This window comes from Jaculus jaculus, chromosome X (assembly GCF_020740685.1).
Source record: "Jaculus jaculus isolate mJacJac1 chromosome X, mJacJac1.mat.Y.cur, whole genome shotgun sequence".
NCBI classification, from domain to species: domain Eukaryota; kingdom Metazoa; phylum Chordata; class Mammalia; order Rodentia; family Dipodidae; genus Jaculus; species Jaculus jaculus.
In genome coordinates, this window is record NC_059125.1 from 11,337,330 (window position 1) to 11,357,934 (window position 20,605).

The window sequence follows — 20,605 nt, forward strand, 5'->3', positions numbered from 1 at the left end:
AGTTTCCAGAAGAACATTGCGGTCCAACAGAATTTTAATGATGGAAATGTTCACTCTCCTCACTGACCAATATGGTAGCCATGGATGACATTGAACATAGTTTCTGGGTCACTGTGACCATTAAACTCTCTTGTCAACTCAATTAGTTTAGGACTCCAGTAAGAGACAGGCCTCTAGGGCAGGTCTGTGAGGGCATTTCCAGGAAGGATCGATGGAGACAGTAAATCCTTCCTCTAGAGTGGGCAACACTTCTGGAGGTGGACTATATGTAAAGAAGCTGTGGGAGAACACAGGGCTTTATGCCTGGCTGGCCATGCTACTCAGCATGTACACCTCCCCTGTTGCTATTGTCCTTCATAGATATTGGAACCCAGCTTCATGAGCCTTCCAGCATGAACTGAAGGCCAGTGGCTCTCCAGGAATGCATGAAGCCTTCCATGCCAGATTGGAACTGACTGATGAGGCGTGCAACCTTGTGTACTGAGCAGCTCCCAGGCTCTCCAACTCTCTAGCCTATGGACAACAAAGGTTCAACTGCCAGCCTGTGTCCTATAAGATAATCTAATAAATGTCCCTTATAGCACATATTCATTCTATCAGTTCTGTTCCTGTAGAAGACCTTGACTGACACAGTCACATTAGCCACATTTCATACATTCAGTAGTTTCATGGGTAGCCCATTCATCATCACCCACAAGATCTGCTGGGCAGCACTGGTTGCCAGATAGCATTGGAAAACAGTGCATAGAGGAGCAAGCAGCAAGCCAGGTGTGGTGTCACATGCCTTTAATCCAGCACTCAGGGGGCTGAGGTAGGATGATTGCCCTGAGTTCAAGACCAGCTTGGGCTAAAGTGAGACCCTGCTTCCCCAAAACAAACAACAAAAAAGAAGCAAACAGCATGCTGGGGAATTAGCTCAGTTGAGAACATGCTTACTTTGCAAATGTGAGGACCTGAACCCAGAACCCATATAAAAATAACAGGTGTGGCTGGGCATGGTGGTGCATACCTTTAATCCCAGCACTCAGGAGGCAGAGGTAGGAGGATCACCATGAGTTTGAGGCCACTCTGAGGCTACATAGTCAATTCCAGGTCAGTCTGGACAAGAGTGAGACCATACCTTGAAAAAACAACAACAACAACAACAAATATGTGTGTGTGTGTGTGTGTGTGTGTGTGTGTGTGTGTGTGTGTGTGTGTGTATGTATGTATGTATATATCTCAGGTATGGTCCTGAGTACTTGTAGTCCCAGAACTGCAGAGGCAGAGGCAGGAAGATCCCTGATCTCACTTGCCAGCTAGTCTAGCCTAATTGGTGAACTCCAGGCCAAGGAAAGTCTCTTTCTCAAAAAGCAGGTGGTCATGGACTGAGGAAATGGCTTACTGCTTAAGGTGTTTTTCTGTGAAGCCTAAGGACCTGGTTCAATTCCCCAGGACCCACGTAAGCCAGTTGCACAAGGGGGCACATGTGTCTGGAGTTTGCAGTGGCTGGAAGCCCTGGTGCGCCCATTATTTTTTTCTCTCTGCTGTTGCTGCTGCTGCTGCTGCTGCTGTTTCTCCTTCTTCTTCTCCTCCTCCTCCTTCTTCTTCTCTCTCTCTCTCTTTGTTTTTCTTTCTCTCTCTCTCAAGTAAATAAATAATGTTTATAAAAAAGCAGGTGCACAATGTTCCTAAGAATGGCACCCAAGGTTGTCCTCTGGCCTTCATGTACACACATACACATGTGCATTGCACACAGAGATGTGAACAAGCATGCACACACACAGGAAGAAGGGGAGGAAGAGGAAGAAGAAAGCAGCTATCTTTAAAGGGACATGATCTAGTTCTCTGTGTCTGTCTGAGATCTGGGTATGGGGTTTGTATGAAATTCCTGGTTTGAATTCAAGTATTTTGCTATCTTTGCTGCCTAAACAAGAACACTCCTGGATGTGACATAAGGGTAAGGCTACCCCTCCTGTGGCATCTTCATTCAAGTAAGATCAGGACATATCCCCCTCCCACAGGGCACAGACCTATGCCAATTCACATTGGACTTCATCAGTTCCACCTGATTGTGCTGCACCAATCAGTCCAGAGGCTTCTGAATGTGAAAAGCCAGGAGTAGCTTCCATGTTGTTCTAGGTTCTGCACATATCTCCCTTCCCTTCTTAATGAGCCCCAACAGCAGGGAAGGGGTTAAATTTGGGAGTTGACAGGAGCCAAAGCATAAAAGAAACACCAAGAACAACAATAAAAATAAAACAAATAAGTGTCTAATGATACTACAAGTGAAAATGTGGTTTCACCACATAAGCATTAATTTTCAAATAGCTCAGTTATTTCACTAAGGGAATTAATGGTCAGATACCATCTGTTTGTTTCTGTGTGACTGGATAATAGCCTGGTTATGTGATTATGCTCATTTAATGACGAATATGAGTCTCTCTGGTCTGTTTAACTGATGTGATACTGCTCATAAAAATGATGAAATTAGGGCCACATACAGTATCTGAATATTCTATTATTCTATTGAGTGTATGAAATGTCTAGAATAGGCAAAACCATAGAGACAATAAGATTAGTGGTTGCAAAAGCTGGGGGAATTGGAGAAGAGGGAATTAATGCTAACAAGTATGGTAGTTCTTTTTATTTTGTTCTTTGTTTCTGACAAGGTCTACTCCAGGTGGGCCTCTAAATCATGATGATCTTCCTGCCTGGGCCTCTCAGGTGCTAGAATTATAGATGTGAATCACTACACTAAGTTCATGGGTTTCTTTTGGAGTGATGGAAATAATCTAGAATCAATTGTGATCTCATGTATGAGACTTGGTCTCAAAAAAAAAAAAATCCCTCCAACAAAAATTAAGAAATAGGGCTGGAGAGATGGCTTAGCGATTAAGCGCTTGCCTGTGAAGCCTAAGGACCCCGGTTCGAGGCTCGGTTCCCCAGGTCCCACGTTAGCCAGATGCACAAGGGGGCGCACGCGTCTGGAGTTCGTTTGCAGAGGCTGGAAGCCCTGGCGCGCCCATTCTCTCTCTCTCTCCCTCTATCTGTCTTTCTCTCTGTGTCTGTCGCTCTCAAATAAATTAAAAAAAAAATTTTAAAAAAAAACTAAGAAATATGAAGCTAGAGAGATGGCTTAGCAATTAAGGAGTTTGCTTAAAAAGCCAAAGGATGAGCTGGAGAGACGGCTTAGCTGTTAAGCGCTTGCCTGTGAAGCCTAAGGACCCTGGTTCAAGGCTTGATACCCCAGGGCCCATGTTAGCCAGATGCACAAGGTGGTGCATGCATCTAGAGTTCGTTTGCAGCAGCTGGAGCCCTGGAGGGCCCATTCTCCCCCTCTGTGTAAATAACTGAATAAATAAAGCTAATAAATACAAAGATGGCTTATTTTAAAGAAGGAATTTTTACACCACATCCCTCTCTGTATAAAATCTTTTCCTCTTTTGCTGACTACAGCCTCCCAATGATGTATTACAGAGCTGCTCTTTTTTTTTTTTTTTGAGGTTAGGTTTCACTCTAACCCAGGCTGACCTGGAATTCATTCTGTAGTCTTAGGGTGGCCTTAAACTCATGGAAATCCTCCTACCTCTGCCTCCCAAGTGCTGGGATTAAAGATGTGAGCCACTACACCCTGTTTTTTTTTTTTTTTTTTTTTTCTTGAAGCAGGATTCCACACTAGGCAAGGCTGCCCTCTGATTTACTTTGTAGCTTAGGCTGGCTAGTGATTATTCTAAATCAGCCTCCAGAGGACTGGAATTAAAGGTGTGAGCTAGCACACCCACCTACAACCTGACCTTACCTTGCTCAGAGAATAAAATCTAGTATTAATTCTAGGGCTTCTATAACCTAGTTTATGTCAGCCAGCTCTCCATTACTGTAAACAAATAACTGAGATAGTCAACAGAAAGGAGACTGTGTGCGTGTGTAGCAGGTCCCAATATGCCCTTAAAGTGCACACCCCCAATAGCATAACTTCTTCCCACTAGGCCCCACCTTCGATAAAAGTTCGTTCATCTCCATGTAGTACCACAGGCTAGGGACCAAGCCTGTAACACATGGGACTTAACAAAAGGAAGATTCAGAGGAGTTAGGTATCATGTCTGAGATCATACAACCAGTAAGGCTGAAATGTTATACATACTCCTTGACTCAAATTTGTGCACTTAACCCTGTACCACATCACCTACCTGCGTGTAGTCATCAATTTCATTTTAGAGCTATTTTTATTCGGACATCTCTAGAGGGTAATAGGATAGACTTAAAATGTAGACAGTTTGAGCATCATTCTTCTTATCCGGGAGTGACAAAATAAGATGACCTCACCTCTTTGTAAATCAGTTTCCTTATCTTCAAAATGTGGATAATACCGTAACCTATCTTAAAGAGCAGTTCAGATATCGGATGACAGTGTTCCAAGCCCCAGGGAATTAATCACGATTGTTCTAAATTGGCCATGGTCATCTATTGATCTAGCTCTGCTCAATGACTTCTTAAGACTTAGATGCCTGAAAAGAATATCCTCCCTGAAAAAAAGTGAAGGACCAGTCTTTCTTGCACTGGATGAGAAAGTGCCAAGAAAGCTTGACAGAGCTGATCACCTGTATTGGCCTATCCACTTCCTACATTCTTGTCAAATAAGAAGACTCATTCCATACTTGTAAGCCCCTTGGTCTACAGCCCAAAGCCTTGTAAGCTGTGGCCTATAGACTCAGAAATAAGATCTGTAGGCACCCACACAAGAATACAATAGGGTCTTACAACAGGGTCTTCTTTGGGTCTCCATGTATTTGGTTTTGACAAAAATGAACAGTGGTCTTAGGAAGGTACATAGGATTTCCCATGGCCCAACACAAGGAGGAAACATCAAGCCATTCCTATGTCTCAAAGAAAAACTGTTTGCTGAGATGAACCCTGGTTGAACAGGCCCTTGACTATAGGGATGAAGAAACACCTATGAGAAGCTCTGGAAATGGACAACTGAGGGCTAAACAGGTAAAGGAGCATCCTAGCTAATGTAGAAGTGAGCAGAGCCCATATTTCCCCAACCCTGTAACTCTCAACTTAGAAACAATGCCAGCAAAATGTGAAGAGTTTTGATTTAAATAAATTTGAGTTTCTTCAGTTCTTCTGTATGGAGGATTGAAATAGAAATTGACATCAGTGAAGAAAAACAGACTGCCATTCCCACACATCTAGGCTCAAAGTTGGAGATTTGAACTCACTACACAAGTAAACAGGGCATTCACATTATCACAGGAAAGGGGAGCTGTCAGTACCTGAAGGCATATCTTCCTGGAGTAGGTACAGTGGAATTTCTAGAAAAGAAATAAATTAAAAAAAAGGATAGGAAGTAGTCTAGCAATCATGATATATTCCTATTATGGCTCAAGAAAAGTAACAACATAATGGCATGAAAAAGACCATGGAATAAAATAGTAACATAAAGGCAGAATGAAGTATAGTTCTTTAAAGAAAAATGTTTAAAAGTCAAGCCCGTTACTTGAAGATAACTGGACTTTTGTCAGCCCTGGGCAGTAGAAATGCCTGTTTCTTCTGGGCATGTGGCCTCTTAACCTGAACTAGCTTTCTATGGAGAGTGCATCTTCATTCATGATGGTCAGACTGTTGTCTGTTTGACAGTGCTGCTGGGAGGTCTACTGCCTAAAACTTGACGTCTAGCCAGATGGCCAGGTGCTAATTGACAAGAACATGACTCCTTCAGCACCTTCTGTAGTGATAACAGCCCTGTTGGCATGTGCCCAGAGTAGTGTTTGTAGACAAGGAGCCCATAGTCATTGATGAAATTCACACTTGTGCCTACAGTCAGTTCTTCTACCCAGAGCAACTCATCACTATGCCCATGGATACTACACCATTGGCAAGGAGATCATCAAACCCATCTCAGACCAAATTTGCAAGCTGGCTGATCAGTGCTCAGGTCTTCAGGGCTTCTTCTTGGTTTTCCGAAGCTTTGGTGGAGAAACTGACTCTGGGTTCACCTCCCTCTAGGTGGTAGTCTCTCTGTTGATTATGGAAAGAAGTACAAGCCAGAGATCTTCATTTATGCAGTTCCTCAGGTTTGCACTGCTGTGGTTGAGCCCTATAACTCCATTTTCACCATCCACAGCACCCTGGAGCAACATGTACCCTCACTGTAGACTGTGGGGCCATCTGTCATACAAAGCTCAATATTGAATGCCCAACCTGCACTGGCCGGACCTATCTTATTATACAGATTGCATCTTCCATCATTGGTTCCCTCAGATTTGATGGAGCTCTGAATGTCAATTTGACAGAATTCCAGACCAACCAGGCATCCCACCCTCACACACACTTCCCTCTGGCCAAATATGCCCTGGTATCTCTACTGAGAAAGCCTACCATGAGCACCTTTCTGTAGCAGAGATCACCAATACCTGTTTTAAGCCAGCCAATCACATGATTAAATGTGACCCTTGCCATGGCAAATGCATGGCCTGCTGCTGGTTTACCTTGGTGATGTGGTTTCCAAAATGTCAATGCTGTCACTGCCCCCTATAAAATATAATTGCACTCTAGAGAGATAACTTAGCAGTTAAGGTACTTGCCTGTGAAGTCTAAGGACGTATGTTCAACTCCAGATCCCATGTAAACCAGATGCACAAAGGTGAGGCAAGCACAAGGTCTCACATGCCCACTAGGTGGCACAAGCATCTGGAGATCGATTGCAGTGGTTGAGGTTGCCAATTCTCTCTCCCTCTGTCTCTGCCTTTCTCTCTCTCTCTAAAAACAATAAATAAATAACTAAATATCTAATTGCAGCATCCAATTTGTACACTTGTGCCCCACTGGCTTAAGGTTGTAATTTATTAATGGCCTCCCACCATGGTATCTGATGGAGACCTGGCCTAGACACAGCAAGCTGTGTGTCTGCTAAACAATATCACTGTCAATGCTGAGACTAGGTCTTGCCTGAACCACAAGTTTGACCTGCTGTTTTCCAAGTGTGCCTTTGTTCAGTGGTGTGTGGAGGTGAGCATGAAGGATAGGAACCTGTGAGGATGTGGCTGGTGCCACATGCACCTTTGCATACTTGTATCTGGGTGAGAGGCTGGAGGAAGAAGAGTTTTCCCAGGTCTGTGATGACATGGCTGCTCTAGAGATGGACAATGATGGTTGGTCTAAATTCTCTTGGAGAGTGAGCAAAAAGAAGAACACTAATTACCCATTCCTTTCAGCTCTGCAGCATGTTATGTTTTCAGAATGTGATCTGCAGCATTAGCTGACAGGCATTGAAGTTTTCTGATTGCATTCTCTCTCTCTCCCCAATCATGATCATGTCTGTACTTTCCACATGTAGCTATAAGATTTTAATATGATTTTTTTCAAAATAAAAACTCAAAGGGGAAATAAGTCAACACATTTTCACAAATGTGTTTACATTTCAACCCAATAAATATTTTGTTGTGGGTTGTCACCAATCCTAAGAATTATCATTCTGGACCAATGCAGTGAGTGATTAATTTCCGTACCATTGCAATTGTCCCCAGTACATTCCATTGGAGTGGAAAGCCTGATTTCTCAGCTGACTACAGAGATAGACTACATTTCCCATTCTTCCTTGATGCTAGTTATGGCCATTGATTGCCTTTTGGCCAATGAGATGCGAGCAAAAGATTTTCCTGACCACTGCCAGACACATCCCTTAACAGACAGTTGGCACAACAAGCCTGTAATAGTTTTGTTCTTCATTCCTTCCTTGTGCTTCTCTGAATTCTTAACTAATGGTTGGGTTCCTGACTGTCATCTTCAACCATAGATGAAAGATCACACCTTAAGGAGGTGGCACAATGACATGAAAAGAATGCTGGTCCTTGGGATTCCATGTAACACGATAGCCATATCAGGACTGAACGGCGCTACCCTGTCTTGAATTTTATGAGAGAAATAAGCATCATTTTTTTTTCCTGCTGAGCTGCTATGATTTGGAGTTTGTTACGTATACCTCCAGCTAATCATTTCTAATATGTGAGGCCACTGCAGTCAAGATCTGAGCTATTCAAGATGGAGGGAAGTGAATGGTGTGTGGTGGTACATGCATATAATCTCAGTCCTCTGGAGGCTAGGGTGGGTGAATCATGAAATCAAGGCCAGCCTGAGCTGCTGCATGGAGAAATCCTGTCTTAAAACAACACACACACACACACACACACACTGAAGCTATGCCAGATTATTCCAATCATTGACTCCCAACTCCTAGCTCGTGCCCACCAATGTCACATTTATAATAATTTGCTCTGGCCAACTTTTCCATTTCCCTGTAAGTAGTCAGATTCCTTTCTATTTTTACTTCAGGCCATTTTATAAGATATTTCAAGGGTCTTTTTAAAACATACAATAGAATTAGAAGTCAATGCCAAAGAGAAATAACACAAGTAGCAGGAAGTCTCATCACACATGAGCCTCATTATACACAGAGTAAAATTCAAACTGGTGTAAGAATCAAGTTTCTCAAAAAGCAACCATACAGGGGATTGCTGTCTTCTCCTTTGTGACTCCCATTCTTCTTTCCTTCAAGTACGTGACATTCCCTGGGCAAGTTTCTTTTTCTAGACATGTAGACGTGCACATAAGTTATATCTGTCTTAAACTATAGTGTGTATTTCTTGGTCACAAAAGGCCATTGTTGCTCAAGTTATTAATACCATTAATCCCATCACATATATTTTCCAGTATATCATCTGTCCAGATGAAGTCGTTTTGGATCCTCGTTGGAAAAACAGATTAATGGTACAATATTATAATACTCTGTATATGGTCCTGTTTCATATAAAGAAACAAAATGTACTGAGCAAATATTGCCATAAAATGTCATTGTATAAACTGAGTATTCATGCTTTTACACAGAAATTTCTTAGGGTATGTTAAAAGCTTAAGGAAGTCAGTTCACAGAAATAATTACCCATGGAGTTTAAAAGCCTAATAAACACAAGCCTTCTTTTTCTGTTGAAGTTTAAGACTAATTGAAAAATAAAGGCAACAGCCCAATTAAAGTAGATGGTAAGATTAGCTTTGTTACTGATAATAGAAGAATGTGGCTTTAAATCCAGGTCTAGGACTGGGGATGTGGCTCATTTGGTAGAGTGCTTAACTAGCATTCATGAAACCCTACATTCCAACCCCAGCATTAATGGGGTACGGTGGTACATGCTTGTAATTCCAGAACTTAGGAGGTGTAGGTAGGAGGATCAGAAATTCAAGGTTGTCCTCAGCTACACAGGGAATTTGAGTTTTGAAACTCAGCCTCAAACCTATTAAAAATAAAATAATAAATCCAGGCCCAAGTATACTTTCTGGTACATTCCCACAGCTTTAAATAGAACTGTGGGCTCCTTTGTCTCTAGGGCAGTGGCCACTCTGTAAGCTCCTCTTACAGTGGAGAACAAGCCACACTAGACCTAATATGCATGGAGACAAATTCAGAGAAGGGCTAAACCCAAACCCCAGAACTGAGCATTCTAAACTCCTACCAAGTTCATCAATTAGAAATTCACTCCCAGGGCTGGAAAGATAGTACAGACAGTAAAGTGATTTCTTTACAAGCATGAGGTCCTGAGTTTGATTTCCAGAACCTACATAAAAATGACAGGCATGGGCTGGAGAGATGGCTGAGCCATTAAGGCACTTGCCTGCAAAGCCATAGGACCCAGGTTCGATTCCCCAGTACCCACGTAAGCCAGATGCACAGGGGGCACACGCACCTGTAGTTTGTTTGCAGTGGCTGGAGGCCCTTGCATGCCCATTCTCTCCCTATCTCTCTCCTTCTCTCTCTCTCTCTCTCTCTCTCTCTCAATCTCTCTCTCCCTTCCCTCCCTCCCTCCCTCTTTCTCTGTCAAATAAATAAAAATCAAAATTTAAAAAAAAATGCCAGGCATGGTGACACACACTTTTTTTTTGTTCATTTTTATTTATTTATTTGAGAGCAACAGACAGAGAGAAAGAGGCAGATAGAGAGAGGGAATGGGCACGACAGGGCCTCCAACCACTGCAAACAAACTCCAGACACATGCGCCCCCTTGTGCATCTGGCTAACAAGGGTCCTGGGGAATCAAGCCTCGAACTGGGGTCCTTAGGCTTCACAGGCAAGCGCTTAACCGCTAAGCCATCTCTCCAGCCCATGACACACACTTTTAATGCCAGTGTTGCGAAGCCAGAGAGAGACAAACAACAAAGCCATGGACCTCGCTGGCCAGCCAGTGTGTTCTCCTTAAAGCATTCCAGGCCAGTGAGAGAGACCTTGTGTCAAAAAAAGGGCAGCGCGGGCTGGAGAGATGGCTTGGCGGTTAAGCGCTTGCCTGTGAAGCCTAAGGACCCCGGTTCGAGGCTCGGTTCCCCAGGTCCCACGTTAGCCAGATGCACAAGGGGGCGCACACGTCTGGAGTTCGTTTGCAGAGGCTGGAAGCCCTGGCGCGCCCATTCTCTCTCTCTCCCTCTATCTGTCTTTCTCTCTGTGTCTGTCGCTCTCAAATAAATAAATAAATAATGAACCAAAAAAAAAAAGGGCAGCGGTTGAAGAATGACATACAAAGTTGTCCTCTGGCTTTCACATGAATGCACACACAATGTACATGTATACCCTCACACACAGCTGTGTGTGGACACACACAATTGGTTCCTGTGACTCTGGCGAGGTTATTAGAGAAGTGAGAGCAGCAATTAGTATTGTCTGTCCTCTTTCTTACTGTAGCAGGCATCATTTCTGTTCTACCTTTACGTAGGAGAATTTACCAGTAAAAACAAGCTGGTTTCCACCGCCTTGTCTCTCAGTCATCCTCCAGAGGGATCTCTCCAAAGCTATGGAGCAGCAGCATAGAATCAATGACTAACTCAAGTTCATAATACCCAAGATCCCTTGCCCACCACATAGATAGCACGAAGGTACAAGGCCTGTGCTGTTTCCTGGCAGGATGAAGCCCCAGCCCCACAGTGACAGTCAGCTCATTAATGCCCCCTTTATTGGCTGTCTTGGTTTATTTGATTCACCTCCTGTCATGGTTTGGCTGCAAATGTCTCTCACAGGCTCTTTAGGTTATATATTTGGTCCTCAGTTGGTGGTGCATTTTGTGGAGTTTGGGGAACCTTTTGGAGGTAGATCCTAGCTGAAGGATGTGGGTATCTGTGGCAGGCATTGAGATTTATAGGTCAGTTTCACTTCCTGTCCTATCTCTGCTTCCTGCCCTACCAAGATCAAGATATGAGGAGGTGATGAGTCCCGGCCACTACTTCTCTGGAGCCACCTGCAGCCACGCCTTTCCCATGACAATGAAATGTAGCCCCTATGAGCTAAAATAAATCCTTCCTCCCTTCAGTTGCTTCTTATAATGTATTTGGTCACAGCAATAAGAAAAAATGATTAATATACCTTCCCACACATTTAATGCTTTCTTGGCTCACCTCACAAACTAACTGCTTGCACTCAACACTGACCTCAAGTTCTTCCAAAAAAGAGGGGGTAAAACACCTTTTTATGTAAAAAGCAAGATTTGGACATTGAAACTATTCAACTCTAGCATTGCAGTGTGAAAGTAATTATAAGCACTAGGTAAACAAACAGGCATGGGCAGTGTATGTTCCAATAAAGCTTTATTTGCAAAATACAATGGATTTGGCCTTTGGATCAGGAATTAGTTTGCTGATCCATGTCCTAGAGAAATCCAAGATAAATAGTCCCCTGTGTAGTTTTTCTATAACGTTGTGGTAAACTACCACACACATAGCAGGTTAAAGAAACACAAATGCATTACCTCATGTTTCACAGATTCGGAATCTGGGTATCATGTGACTGGTTACTCTATTGAGGGTCTCACAGGGCTGAAAGAAAAGTGCCAGCTGGAAGCTGGGAAGATTGCTCAATGGTTAAAGATACTTGCTGGCAAAGCCTACTAGCCTGGGTTTGCTTCCCCAGCACCCACATAAAGCCAGATGTAGTGGTATATGCAGCTGGAGTTTTTTTGCAGCAACAAGAGACACGAGTGCCCCCCCTCACCTGTGCAAATGAATGAATAAATAAATAAACCAAAAAGAAAAAGAAATAAAATAATTTAAAAAAAAGTTGAGCCAGATGTGGTAGCACATGCCTCTAAACCCAGCATTCCAAGAGGCTCTGGTAGGAGTTCAAGGTCAACCTGAACTACAGAATGAGTTTCAGATTAGTTTGGATTAGAATGAGACCTTTCTTTGGAAAAAAAAATTAAAAATAAATAAATAAAAGGTGCTATCCGGGGTGTCTTCTACCTAAGGTTCAGAGCCCATTTCCAAGTTCAAGTGCTTGTTGGCAAAATTCAGCACTTTGTAACTGTAGGTAATTGTAAGGTGTGAGGGAACTTCAACTCCTAGGGACCACTATTCTCTGCCATGTATCCCTTTCTGTGATATTGAAGGGGGTTTTGCTTTTCGTTGTTTGTGGTTTTGTACAAGGCTTGCACAAATCACCAACTAGCAGGAGAATTCTGCTGGTTGGGTTTTTTGTTTTGTTTTGTTTTTTTTGGTTTTTTTTTTTTTTTTTTTTTTTGGTTTTTCGAGGTAGGCCTAGGCTGACCTGCAGTCTCAGGGAGGTCTTAAACCCACGGCAATCCTCCTACCTCTGCCTTCAGAGTGTGGAATTAAAGGTGTGTGTGTGTGACCATGAATTCCTTTTTTAAAATTTTTTTTTTGTTCATTTTTATTTATTTATTTGAGAGTGACAGAGAGAGAAAGAGGCAGATAGAGAGAGAGAATGGGTATGTCAGGGCTTCCAGCCACTGCAAACGAACTCCAGACACATGTGCCCCCTTGTGCATCTGGCTAAAGTGGGTCCTGGAGAATCGAGCCTCGAACTGCGGTCCTCAGTTTTCACAGGCAAGAGCTTAACCGCTAAGCCATCTCTCCAGCCCGAGGATTCCTTTTTGAAAGGGCTCATTTGATTCAGAGAAGACACCAGCCTTCCCAGAATTACAGTATTTCCCATTTGATTACACAAAAATCTACTGATACGAGAATTTAATTACATCTGCAAAATTCTCTTATCTTGGCAATGTAATACAACCTAACCATGCAGCTAATATGGATGAGCTATGTTAAAGTCAGAACCCCGACTGCACAGCTAATACCCTTAGCCAATTTCTCATCCTGCCTCAGAGGGTTTTTCAGCATTCATTTTTATTTTTTAAATATTTTATTTATGTATTTATTTGCAAGCATAGAGAGACAAGGAAAAGAGAGACACAGAAAGAGAATGAACACACCAGGACATCTAGCCACTGCAAATGAACTCTAGATGCATGCACCACTTTGTGCATGTGGCTTTACATGGGAATCAAACCAAGGTTATTGGGCTTTACAGGAAAGTTCCTCAACTACTGTGTCACTCTCCAGCCCAGCATTCCTTTTTTAAATTGTTGCATTTATTTTTTTTAATTTTTTTTGTTCACTTATTTATTTATTTATTTGAGAGCGACAGACACAGAGAGAAAGAAAGATACAGAGAGAGACAGAGAATGGGCGCACCAGGGCTTCCAGCCACTGCAAACAAACTCCAGACATGTGTGCCCCCTTGTGCATCTGGCTAACGTGGGACCTGGGGAATCAAGCCTTGAACCGGGTCCTTAGGCTTCACAGGCAAGTGCTTAACCACTAAGCCATCTCTCCAGCCCTGTTGCATTTATTTTTAACATACACATAAAAGCCCAGGGCTTCATGCATGCAAAACATTGTCCTACCACTGAGTTATACTTCCAAGCCCCCAACATATATATTAATGGGACATCATGTGATGTTTTAACCTATGTATACATTCTATGATGTTTAAATAAGATAGAGGATATACCTATATCTCCAAACATTTGTTCATTTCAAAACAATTTCCTATAGCTTTATTCAAGGCAGGGTCTCACTCTAGCCCATTCTGCATCCCAGGCCAGCCTCAAACTCACAGTGATCCTCCTTCAAGCTCTGAGTGCTGGAATTAAAGGAGTTGGCTACCATGTACAGTTTAGCTTTTTTAAAAGGTGTAGTATATTAGCATTACTTAGAGTCACATCACTGTGCAATAGTACTCCAGAACATTTCACTCCACTGATCAATGCTTCCCTATCCCTCCCTCACACCTACTCTCTCTAGAACTAGTAAGCACTCTTTTACTCTCAGCTTCATTTCTGTTCATTCCATATATAAGTTAGATTCTGCAGTACTTGTCTTCCTGTGTCTGCCTATTTCCCTTAACATAATGATCTCTAATTTCATTCATCTTTCATTCATTATCAAAGATTTTATTCCTTGGTTCCCAGATGGTGAAATGTTGTAGAACCATTAGGAGGGGTGTCATTACTGGAAGAAGTGCAACACTGAGGCCGGGTTATAAGGTTTTATAGCTTGGTACCACTTCCCATCATTTCTCTACTTTCTGAGTGCCTGCAATGTGACCAGCTGCCTCATGCTCCTGCCACCATGGAGCCATCTGTTGTTACCCCCTTCATGATGGGCTGTATCCTCTCAAACTTTAAGCCCAAATAACCCTTCTTCTCTTAGATTGTTTCCTGTCAGATAACTTGTTACAGCAACAAGACAAGTAACTAATACAATATATGTTCCAATGTGTACTACATTTCCTTTATCAAGTCATCAGCTGATTGGCATTTAGGTTGATTCTGTTCTTTGACAACTCCAAGATTTCCTATGCACAAATGCAACACTTGCCACCTAATTCAGCACTACCATGCTGCATAGCTTTCTTGACATTTAATATTTGCTCAAGCAATCTTCTAACTTAAAAAAGTCAAGCAATATTCACAAAAAGAGGATTATAGATAAAACTTCAGCTAGAATTTATCAACTATGCCAAATGTTAGTGAGATGGTAAGCCTCAGAGTATAAAAATGATATGACCAATTTTGCTGTATTTCCCAGATAATATAAAAACTGTGAAAGTCAATAAGAAAAGAGAAGATAGGCCCAGAAAGACAAACATCATATGTTCTCCCTCTTATATGGATCCTAGCTACAAATGATTGGACTTCTATGTGAATTGGAATAAAACAGAGGCCAGTAAGCTAGAAAGGGGATATAAAAGGAATAGAAATGGAGATAAGGCTGAAGAGAATGGTATTGTATTTTTGCAATAGAATAATAGATTAATGGTGGGGGGGAGGCCTAAGTGAGGTCAGGGGAAGAGATTGAGTAAAGGAAAGGTGGAAGGGAGGGCTAAAAAAATCTGAGAAGATGTAAATAAGTCATAAATAAGTCATATGGCATCCTTCTTTTTTGGACAATGGAACACCCAGAAGCCATAGATTGTTACTAGAAAGTTTTCAGTGCCAGGGATGGGATACCTTCCAGTGAGTTGTTGGCCAGGGAGGTCCCTGAGGGCCCCCAAACATTATAGACCATTGCTGATGCCCTTGGCGTCCCACCAGGAATAGATGGTAAGACCTTATTTGCTGAAGATTCCACATACTAGGGATGCAAGGTCACTGAGAAATCCTGCTGGAGCTGAGCTGAAAACCTCCTCCATGTAGACCAGCTGACAGAAAGCTGGAAAAAACTACACTGCCTGCTATTCAATGGGAGAAAGAGAGAAATCACCAGTGGAGATATTCAACAGTGGACACTGCAAACCTTGAATTTGTTCAGCTAGGCCAAATAAGCCTATAGATACAATAGTGACATGTCTGTTATGGGGGAAACCAACCACTCTCTAATTGGAATGGAGGCCCACTCCATTGGAAGGAATGCATGCCTGATACTGAAAACCTACAACAGGGGTATTCATGAGCCCTATGGTAAAACGTCTGCTGGTATCTGGCTAAATGTATATACTATGTTCACAAAACAGCCAGTAAGCACTTTTCTTAATGTTCATACCAATGTATTAATGGTACTCTCACTTTTGGTTAGAGAAAATTCTCATTTCAGATGGCAGTGACCTTGGGATGACTCAAAAGGCACCATGGTGCTGAGAAGAAGTGACAGAGGAGTGTTCAACACTGAAACAACTCTATCACACCTTTCAAGACTCTGGATCCATTGCAGAAGCAGTGGTGGAAAGAATGTAAGAGCCAAAGAAAGGGTAGGACTCTTTATAGTGTGCTCCTCCAGACACAAAATGTCCTGGATATCCATGACCTCGGAGTGTCTGGCACAACCTATGCAAGACCATCATAATAGGATGAAAAGATGATGACATCAGAGACTGATTGAGAGGGGGAATGGGGATGATGGAGTGTGGAGTTGCAAAGGGGAAAGTGGGGGAGGGAGGGAATTACCATGGGTTATTGTCTATAATTATGGAAATTGTAAATTAAAAATAAAGAAAAAAGGGAAGAGAAAGAAACCAAATATTAATTACATCCATTGTTTCCTTTGATCTTGATATCAAACCTAAAATTTCTGTTATTTTATTACTCTTCTTTTATAGGTAGAACTAAGCTTAAGTAGTAGAGAAAAGTTTCAATTTGTTATCTAATGTCTGTTTTCCCCTTCTTCCTCGTTATCATAAGATTGGCTTCATTGAGGGTAATAATGTGATCAGCTAAAAGATCATATTTCCCTGCCTCTCTTGCAGCTAAACTTGGTCATGTTATACGTATATAGCTAGTGAGAGCTAAAAAGAGATATTGTGTGGGAACTCTTGAGAAACTGCTTAAAGAAAGCGAAACCAATGCCAAATTGCCCTTTAGGGCCCTTTCCTCCTCATACCTACTTGCTATTTGGAATTCAGATATGACTGGTGCTACAGATGCCATCATGAATCATGAGGTAACTTATGGATGGAAACCCCTTTCTAGAAGGATGAAGCAGGAAGAGGGTGTCCCTTGTAGACAACCTTCATGAAGATGCTGTTAATTGTGTTGGAATTCTGGACTCTCAGCTATTGAGAGATTTGACCAGAATCCAGAGTGAAAGGCTTGTTTTCCTTTCCATGTTACCTTAGTTTTCCATGTCATTCTATCCTGCTTCCTTACAACTACCACATCAAATGAGAATCTTCCTCCAAATTCTGGTGGTACAGGATGGGTTTTTTCTTCCAGGCATCTTGAAGTCAAGATAACCTTAGCCCAGTAGCTATGGTAATGAAATAAGCAGAAGGATACAGTGATAGCTAGGTCTAAAGCAATTGTAATGTAGCTATTAACACTCCACAATGGAAGGGAATGGGTCTTTTTTGATCAAGGGAAGAAAACCATAAATCTTCAGCCACTTTTTTTCCCTTTCTTATGTGTATGTTTGAGGGGGGTAGAGGAGGATGTCAGGTGTCCTCTTCAATAGCTTTCTCCTTCATTTTCTTTTTTTTTTTTTTCAGGTTTTCATGCCTTTTCTTCTTTTTTTTCTAATTGATTTTTTTTATTAATTAGTTTTGTACTCAGCGAATACAGTCAGTTTGGTACCCTTATTAGGCTCATCCGAGACCTACCCTTCCCTTGGCCCCTCCTTGTCGAGGTATATGGGTCGTGCATTGTGGAGTTAGCCCACAGTTATAGGTAGGATAAATGTCTCTGCATAACATAACCCAACATGTGGCTCTGACACTCTTTCTGCCCCCTCTTCTGCAAAATTTCCCTGAGCCATGTTGGGTTCATTTTTGGTCTGTTTCAGTGATGAGGTGTTGGGGGCCTCTGGGTCTCGGGATCTCTAATTTGGTAGGAGTTGATTGCTCTCTGTGTTGATCTCCTTCACCCTTGTGCTGGAACCAGGTTCACCAAGAAAACAGCACCCTTGCTTGTTTCACCAATTGTTCTTAGTTTCAGCTGAGACCCTTTTGAGGTGTGATGAGGTGGCTCTCTCCTTAGGATCTACATCTATCTGAAAAAGAGAAGCAGATTCTCCAACAGAAAGTAAGTTAGTACCAGGCAAATGAGATAACCCTTACTTTTTTTATTGAGAAAATTTATTAGGTGTAGACCCTCTTTTAGCCTCCGATTGGTGGTAGGTTGATAATGGAGAGCTGGCTTATGTTTGGATATGGTTCTGACTTGTTTCCCAGATCCAGCTATGGGTCCCATACCACTGAGGGGATCAATTAGTCAAATCAAGAGCAGTTGGTTTCCCACCATGGCTGTGTACCACTATTGCACTTGTGTGGGCATCACAACAGGTTATTTGCTGCTAAGTAGGTTAGACCATGAGTTGCTTGGACAAATATTGGCCATTTTCCCCCACTAGATGTGCTGACTGTTTGGGGACTGACTCTCTTCCAGCTTCTAGCCATGCCATTCCATTCCATTTTACATGTCAACTGCATAAGGTGTCTTCAGTAGTAGGGTCTTATCACTAACCTTTGGTGGGTCATCAAGTACCCTGACAGAAATCTGTCTTTCTTTTAGGAAACCTTGTAGATCTCTCTGACCAAAAGCTCATTGTGGATGATAGCCACATGCTAGTACTGGGAGTTACAGGTCAGTGCCCACTAAGAAAAGGAAGAAAAAGATAACTAATATAAAAGAGTTAGAGAGAAGAGAGAGAGAGAGAGAGAGAGAGAAGCTGTAGAAGATTAAGGTCATTTTGAGACAAGTTGTCTCACTGATCCTAGAGCTTGTTATGGTTTAGGATGTCTGGCCAGAAAGCCCTGCTGATAGGCCTGCTTGTGCCCTTCTGCCCTCCAGCATTGTAGTTACAGGCATGTGTGGCCATGCCTGGGTTTTTACTTAAGTTCTGAGGATCCAAACTCAGGTCCATATGCCTACAACAAGTGCTTCTACTTGCTGAGATATCACCCCACCCCTGACTTATATCACTTTTGTCTTTTTGAGGTAGGGTCTCACTTTAGCCCAGGCTGACCTGGAATTCACTATAGTCTCGGGCTGCCTTCAAACTCACAGTGATCCATCTACCTTGGCCTCCTGAATGCTGGGATTAAAGGCGTGTGCCACCACTCCTGGCTTTCTGTCACTTTTTTAAAATTTTCATCTTTTTGAGGCAAGCCCAATAGACTAGCCCTTTTTTATACAAGAGAGTGAGAGCAATAGGGGGATAGAGAATTGGTGCACCATGGCCTCCAGCCACTATAATTGAACTCCAAATGCATGGGCTACTTTGTGTGCATGTGTAATCTTGCATGCTTACGTCACCTTGTATGTCTGGCTTACATGGTACCTGAAGACTCAAACATGGGTCCTTAGGCTGCACAGGGAAATGCCTTAGCTGCTGAGCCATCTCTCTAGCTCCTACTATCACTGTGTTGTTGTTGCTGTTGTTGTTGTTGCTGTTTTAGGTTTTTCGAGGTAGGGTCTCACTCTATCCCAGGCTAACCTGGAATTCACTATGGAGTCTCAGGGTGGCCTCAAACTCATGGTGATCCACCTACCTCTGCCTCCCGAGTGCTGGGATTAAAGGCGTGCACCACCACACCCAGCCTACTATCACTTTTAAAGCACACTGTATTTAGAGTTTGCTAGAGCTTATTCACTGATTAAAAACACATGCCTCACATCACTCAATTCAGACTGAAGTTTCCTTGGGGCTCAACATCTCTGCAAGTGGGATGTACTTTTAGTGCAAAGATGAAGAGAACCCTATGTGACTACCTGGACAGTCAAGTCTCTATTTTTCAAATTCTTATTGATTATAACTTCTCACTTTGTAAATTTTTTTTATTACTCATGGGCTGGAGAGATGTCGTAGTGGTTAAGGTGCTTGCCTGCAAAGCCTAAGGACCCAGGTTCAATTCTCCAGGTCCCATGTAAACCAGCTGCACATGGTAGCGCATGAGTCTGGAGTTTGTTTGCAGTGGCTGGAGGCCTTGGCACACCCATTCTCACACTCTCTTTCTCTCTCCCTCTCTCTGTCCCAAATAAATAAATAAAATAGATAAATAAAATGCTAAAAAATATTATTGCTCACAAAGATAACAAAGCTGGTGAATAAACACCCTTCCATGGTTAAAGCTTAGTCCTCTACCATTTAGAGTATAGTTTAACCTGGTTTTTATTGTTATAATAAATATAACACATGCATCTTATAAAAATGGAAAATCATAAAGGGGTCATAAAACAAGAAAGGGGTAAAGTTGTTTTGTTCCTGAACATGGACCCAAGTCCTGCTGCCCAAAGATGACATCATGAATCTCTCCAGAAAGTGTTTATCCACATCCCAATAATGTATATTGATAACCCTTCAACCACAAATGCAAATACAGTACATGCATGGTTTATACTTACTTTATCTTATAACACACATATAGTTATAGTTTTTAACCATATGTTTATGTGGTAGTGTAATGTGTGCCCATGGAGCCAGCTCCCTATGTACTCAGTTGCAGCAGGATGTGCTTGCCTACTGTGGTCAGAGGAGACCATCTGGTGTCCAGCTGCATTACTCTTCCACCTGTTTTATTTCAGCCATTGTCTCTTGCTAATCCTAGAACTTGCTGTCTTTTCACAAACTTGTGACTCTCAAGTCACTGCTCTCCATAGGACCTTGGGTGATAGGTGAATGTGGGCACACTCAGCTGTTTGTGTGGGTTCTGAGGATGGATCTAGAGTAGACTCTTGGGCCTCCTCAACATACGTACCTGCACAGGAAGGGTTCTTAACCAGCTAGCTGTGCTAGCTTTCCAGTCCCTAATATGTAATTTTCTGTGAGGTGCCAGATCACTCATTAAATGTTTATAGGC

The 20,605-nt window shown here is 42.4% G+C and overlaps 1 pseudogene; it reads left to right on the forward strand.

The window, feature by feature from the left end:
• The first annotated feature begins 211 nt into the window (after window positions 1–211).
• On the forward strand, window positions 212–6,382 carry LOC105944989 (annotated as a pseudogene).
• The last annotated feature ends 14,223 nt before the right edge of the window (window positions 6,383–20,605 follow it).